Source organism: Bos grunniens, chromosome 11, assembly GCF_055505025.1.
Source record: "Bos grunniens cultivar Pamir isolate PY7600 chromosome 11, Bosgru_T2T1.0, whole genome shotgun sequence".
In the NCBI taxonomy this organism is placed as follows: Eukaryota; Metazoa; Chordata; class Mammalia; order Artiodactyla; family Bovidae; genus Bos; species Bos grunniens.
In genome coordinates this window covers 99895731-99902976 of record NC_141175.1, presented here as the reverse complement: position 1 = coordinate 99902976, position 7246 = coordinate 99895731, and positions in this window count along the sequence as shown.

Below are 7246 nucleotides of genomic sequence, written 5' to 3'. Positions count from 1 at the left end.
TTCTGGCTAGTCACTCTGTGCCTGTCCTCCACTCTTTCCTCAGGATGGTGCATAAATACATTGATGCTGAGCCAGTTTTGGCCAAGAGCCTTATCTCAGAGTTGCGTGCATGCGTGCTAAGCCATTTCAGTCATGTCCGACTTTAATACCCCATGGACTGTAGCCCGCCAGGCTTCTCTGTCCATGGAATTCTTCAGGCAAGAATACTGGAGTGGATTGCCATGCCCTCTCCAGGGGATCTTCTGACCCAGACACTGAGCCCCAGGTCTCCTGCTTTTCAGACAGATTCTTTACCTTCCCCTAGCCAGGGAAGCCTAGTCTTTATATATTTCATTTCCATTCAATGGACATCCATTGGGGCCAACACTAAACTTTTAAAATGTTTTATGGTGATGTGGCCAGCTGCTTATCCTACACAAGAAAGCATGGAGAAATGCATCTTTGCTAACAGTTCCCAAGTCCTGATCGTTTTTTTTCCCCCTATTTCTTTTCCTAAGTATGTATACTTGGAAGTATATTGATATTTGCCTTGCTTTTTGCAACTTGCACAAGTTATTCTTTATTTCTTAGAGCTGTGTGCCTGACAGTCAAATTCTTAAGTTTCCACTGGCTTTCCACACAAGAGTCCACCTGTTCCTTCTCTGCTCGTGTCTCCTAACGTTCTGTTGGAACATTCCCAGTTAATGCTTGAACAGGACCCTTTGTGTGGATTCACGCACGTTTGTGTGCACAGCCAATCTGCCAGCCTGGACCGACAGCCCCACACCAAAGCCTCCACTTCTCAGCAGGAATCCAGCAAACCAGATGTCAAGTGCATATTTCTTGGGTATTTTATGGGATCCACAGAGAGGTTCTCACAGTATGGTTCAGGCCTCAGTTTAGTGCAACTTGTCAAAATGAATTGTTTCATTTCTGTACCACAAATGCCAGGTTGAGACAAAAAATTTAAAAAACAATGCTTCATGAGCATCTAGGCTTTCATGTCCTTAATGAAAATCCCATGGACTCGTGGTTGGCGAATGGTCCTGGGGCTGAGGGTGGGGACTGTGGAGTCCACTTCTCCAGTGTTCTCCATCCCAGGTCATTCAGCTGGAGGGAGGTGGCGTGAGTACTTTCCGTGATGTCCACGACATGCCAGGAGGTGGCTGAGTGGAGTCGTGGCATCAGGACACAGGGCAGAGTTTCAAGGAGGAGTTCTTGTCCCTTCACCTAGAGATGCATGAGCACTGACAAGAATCTTGCTCTGATTATAATCTTGTCTCCAGCCCCAGATGGTGGTTATCTGGCTTTTAGTTGCCAGTCTCCATTCATTATAAAAATTCCCCAATTCCCATTTGCTCTCTGGCATTTTCCCACCTGGACCGCAAATGGTGGCTGACTTATGTTCTAAATGCAGAGTGGAATTCTTCTCCTGAGTCTCTTGGCATTTACAAGTTTACCTTTAATGGAAAAAAAAAAAAAAAAACCCGCCTCTATTGCATCCTGGTTAAGAACTGGTCTCAGTTTCAGTCTCTGTGGAGTCAGAACTCTGGTTCTTGCCCACCTTAGTGAAGGGTTTTTAGATACACAGGAAGGAGACAGATGCATTGCATTCAGGGATACTGCATGCGCTGTGCTCAGCCCAGGACTTGTACAGAGCCAGCACTACACAAGCACAAGTTTTGTTTTTTTTTAATATAATTTTGTTTATTTATTTTTGGCTGTGCTGGGTCTTCATCGCTGCTTGAGCTTTTCTCCGGTTTCGGTGAGTGGGGGCTACTCTCTTGCTGTGGCACACAGGCTCTAGGGCACGCGGGCTTCAGCAGACGCAGCTCCCAGGCTCCAGAGTACAGGCTCAATAGCTGTGGTGCACGGACTCAGTTGCTCCAAGGCATGTGGGATCTTCCCACTGGAATCAAACCTGTGACTCCTGCACTGGCAGGCAGATTCTTTACCACTGAGCCATCAGGGAAGTCCCACAAATACAATCTGTTGTACATTGTGAATAATACTATCGATGTTGCAATAGTAATAGCAATAACGGTTGGTTCTGTTTCATGATCGCTCCTTCGACTGTGTTACAAGACAGAGATCTTCTGACGATGTAGAAATCGCCCACAAATTCTCTTCTCTGACTAGGTGGTGCCATATGAGAGGTCCCCAGGTGCCTCTCAGCTGACTTACATGTAAATGCTGTGTTTTCCACAATCACTGACTGCTACTGCTGCCTCTAATTTTCTCAGTCATGCATCAGTCAGCCTCTCCCACCTGCTCAGCTGTTGGCGCTCAGGGACAACCCTTCTAACCTGCTGCTTTCAGCCGAGCTCGGGCAAGTACCCTACTTCAGTAGATTCAGAGCCAGCACCCACTGGGAAGGGTGCAAACCAAGCATGGCTGCTGTAGATGGGGCTTCTGTGCTTGGATGCTCCTAGGTGTTCCTGTAACCCCAGTGGGTTGCCACTTTGGCGTTCCCTGTTTTGGAAAGAGAATCTTGCTCTGACTATAGTCTGGTCTCAAGCTCCAGATTGTGTTTATCTGGCACCTACTTGCCAGTCTCCATCCTGGACATAATCCCCCGCATGCTCCACATGCACTGGAGCCCTGGAACTGTGTACAATCCTAAGTGTCTGCGTGGCATCAGGCATTATCTTCTGCTTCCCTACGAATTCACTCTTCCCTGCCTTTGGAGCTTTTTGGGAAATTCCTTACCAAGGCCAGTCTGTTTCTTTAGCCTTTCCTAATGATTGCAATCCTCCTTAGTTTTTTGCTTCTCGGTATTTCACTTTATTATGGCTTTGTTGTTGCTGTTCAGTCGCTCAGTTGTGTCCAACTCTTTGGGACCCCATGAATTGCAGCACACCAGGCTCTCTGTCCTCCACTGTCTCCCAGAGTTTGCTCACACTGATGTCCGTTGAGTTGGTGATGCCATCCAACCATCTCATGCTCTGCCACCCCCTTCTCCTTTTTTCCTCTCCTTTCATTTTTAAATTAATTTAATTTTATTTTATTTATTATGGCTTATGTTTTCCTTTGTGTGTTACTTGTCTTGTTTGAAGATAGAGGCCATCTCTGAACTTTCTTTGAATCTTCTACTTGTCAGCCTTATGTACTATATCTGCTAATGGAGAGAGACAAAATTACAGAATAAAGAACTCTCTACAGTCTCAAACTAAGTTTTGGATCTTGTGAAAAAGTCAGTATTTTAGAGAATGTATATATATCAGCTAAAGGAATGCTAACATGAGAGCCCTAAGACTTGGTTCAAATCTCAGGTCTTCCACCTACTCATCTGTTCTAGAAATGCAAACTTTCTGACTCTGCTCATATTTTAAATAGAGATAATATTTCTGCCTAGTATTTTTTCCTGAAGATTAAATTCAATAATGTATGTGAAAATGCTTGAAAAAGCACAATGTTATTATTACTAGGACTCCTATATTCTATAAAAAATAGCGTCAAGATGAATTTCTGGTTTACCTTTGTTATGATTCTATTACCACATATTATCATATTATTATCATATCCTAATACCACATATTACCTTATATTATCACATATGATTCATTATATCATCAGTTCAGTTCAGTTCAGTCGATCAGTCGTGTCTGACTTTTTGCGACCCCATGAACCGCATCACGCCAGGCCTCCCTGTCCATCACCAACTCTCGGCGTTTACCCAAACCCATGTCCATTGAGTCAGTGATGCCATCCAACCATCTCATCCTCTGTCATCCCCTTCTCTTCCTGCCCTCAATCTTTCCCAGCATCAGGGTCTTTTCAAATGAATCAGCTCTTCGCATGAGGTGGCCAAAGTATTGGAGTTTCAGCTTCCACATCAGTCCTTCCAATGAACACCCAGGACTGATCTCCTTTAGGACGGACTGGTTGGATCTCCTTGCAATCCATGGGACTCTCAAGAGTCTTATATGGTCAGCTTTTTTTATAGCCCAGCTCTCACATCCATATATGACCACTGGAAAAATCATAGCCTTGACTAGACGGACCTTTGTTGACAAAATAATGTCTCTGCTTTTTAATATGCTGTCTAGGTTGGTCATAACTTTCCTTCCAAGGAGTAAGCGTCTTTTAATTTCATGGCTGCAGTCACCATCTGCAGTGATTTTGGAGCCCCCCAGAAAAAGTCTGACACTGTTTCTACTGTTTCCCCATCTATTTCCCATGAAGTGATGGGACCAGATGCCATGATCTTAGTTTTCTGAATGTTGAGCTTTCAGCCAACTTTTTCACTTTCTTCTTTCACTTTCATCCAGAGGCTCTTTAGTTCTTCTTCACTTTCTGTCATAAGGGTGGTATCATCTGCATATCTGAGGTTATTGATATTCTCCCGGTAATCTCAATTCCAGTTTGTGCTTCTTCGAGCCCAGAATTTCTCATGATGTACTCTGCATATAAGTTAAATAAGCAGGGTGACAATATACAGCCTTGACGTACTCCTTTTCCTATTTGGAACCAGTCTGTTGTTCCATGTCCAGTTCTAACTGTTGCTTCCTGACCTGCATTATATCATAACCAGGTAATATTTATGTATTTATTTTTAAACTTATTTATTTTTGACTGTGCTGGGTCTCTAGTTGGAGCAGCTCTTCGTTGCGGTGCATGGGCTTCTCATAGGGATGGTTTCTCTGTTGCCGAGTGTAGGCTTTGGAGCAGGTGGGCTTCAGTAGTTGCAGCACAGGGGCTCAGTAGTTTTGGTGCACGGGCTTAGTAGCCCCGTGGCATGTGGGATCTTCCTGGACCAGGGATTGAACCTGAGTCCTCTGCACTGGCAGGCAGATTGTTATTCACTGGACCACCGAGGAAGTCCCCCAGGTAATATTTAGTTTTGAACAAATGGCTTTGCTTCTGACATTTGTTCCCCTTTTTGGTCTTCGTTTGCAGAGATGCTATTGACCCAGTGCTGTTAATCACTGGTGGTCTGTCCATTGAGGAGATGATCATGGCTGTCTGACTTACATGGCCAGATTTGGATTCCACAAGGAAGAAAAGTAACTTGTAGAGATGTCTGACATCTAGCACTAGGATGGGAAAAGGAAAAATTCTTAAAAAAAAAAAAAGACAATCAAGTACAATCTGTTGGTTCTACTTAGATCAGACCTCCATCTCTTCTGTGACTGAGTTTAGCCCCATTCCAGCTCCCCGTGGGCTCTGGGAAGCACAGGAGAACACTGTTGATTTCCAAGCCCCTCAATGGTGTTTTAAACAAAAATAAAAGAGGCTGGATTCGACTTTGATTTTTTTTTCAAATCACTTTTAAAAAGCCAATTACTTCTGGTGAATATTTCTCTTTCTTATTCAGCAAATTATTTATTGAAATAGTTCTTAAGAAGCAGCTTTTGGGACTCTGTTTAAGGAGACGGTTTGAACATGTAAGGTACACAATTCTTTTAATGGTCATAGGCTTGTTGTTCAGCCGCTAAGTCGTGTCCAACTGTTTGCAACCCCATGAACTGCAGAACACCGGACTTCCCTTTCCTTAACCATCTCCCAGAGTTTGTTCAAACTCATGTCCATTGAGTCAGTGATGCCATCCAGCCATCTCATATACACATCCCTAATCAGATCACTTTCCACAGAGTTCTATAGACTCTCTGCTCAGGCAGCTCTTGGAAGAGAGGATGAGCTGCTCTCTCAGCAGCTGGGGGATGTGGGGGGATGTCAGGGTGGGTCAGAAACACCCCAGGGCACTTAACCAGTTTCTTTGAAACACTTTGGGCAAAGCCTTTAGTTAATGTTGCTGCTGAAGTAGGAATGTTATTATGTTCTTCAGACTTCATGAAGAAGAGGAATTATGCTAGTGAACAGAACTGGTGGGATTTACCCATTGACATAGATGATGAGCTGTTTGAAGACACAGGATGACGGATACATCCTGTTACTGCATTTGGTAGAAGGTACACAGTCAATGTTTGCTAAGTTAACTGTGGCCTGTACAGAGTCCAGCCTTCCATGTGGTATTTAACATGGCAGCCCACTTTACTCTTCTTGCCTGGGAAATCCCACGGACAGAGGAGCCTGGTGGGCTACAGTCCAAGGAGTTGCAAGAGTTGAACATGACTTAACAATTAAACCACTAGCTACCACTATGGCATTCTCACCAGCCTGTTCTAGAACACTTCTGACAGGTAACTCCACAACTCTAGTTATTGCTAACAGGGCTGAGCTGATTCAGAATCAAAGTACTGGTTTATCTTCGCCTTCTGCCTCTTGCCTCCGGGACCGTAAGCAGCTTCTCCCTCCTTCTTCAACCAGCTTGGTCTAAATACTCTCTCGGTTCCTGCCCAGCCCCAGTCACAGTTTACTCTAAAGAAAGGTTTTGACAAGTCCTTCATTATAAAAAATAAGCAATGCTAGCTCAGAATACTACTGTTTCTTGAAGTCATTTGCATTTTATCAGAGCATGGATCTTTAAATTAAAAAAAAAAATGAATCCATTTAAGAGTAAAATGTCAGGCCCCCATCAATGGCTGGAAGAGAATCCCTCCTATTTTCCCTTGCCAGCTGCAAGGACTTCCAAGACCCTAAAATCTTACATTGTGGGCCGCTGTCTTACATCCCCGTGCAGCATCTAAGGGCAGGGATACACAAGCATTATAGGGTTATGACTTCAGGGTTAACAAGTTTCCCCTTTGGTTCAGTTCATTTCAGTTCAGTTCATTCGCTCAGTCGTGTCCAACTCTTTGCGACCCCATGAACCGCAGCATGCCAGACCTCCCTGTCCATCACCAACTCCCAGAGTTTATCCAAACCCATGTCCATGTGTCAGTGATGCCATCCAGCCATCTCATCCTCTATCATCCCCTTCTCCTCCTGCTTTCAATCTTTCCCAACATCAGGGTCTTTTCAAATGAGACAGCTCTTTGAATCAGATGGCCAAAGTACTGGGGTTTCAGCTTCAACATCAGTCCTTCCAATGAACACCCAGGACTGATCTCCTTTAGGATGGACTGGTTGGATCTCCTTGTTCCCCCTTACTTCTCAGCAACTTTGCATTATCCTATTTTACCAGTGACAAAATGGTCTCCTATTTCAGCACAGTGATGTAATTTATGATTTTCCTCGTAAGCTATTTGCCATGATTTTTAGAAATAAAAGAGATCATTGGACTGTTCCGTTATTCAAATACTCCACATGATTTTTTGAGGCTTCCCTTCTCCTAAGGAAACAGAAACATTTTGTATGAAAGGAAGTGTTTTGTGGACACACCAATCAATTCTAAAGAAAGCCCCTCATTTTGAAGGGACGGCCA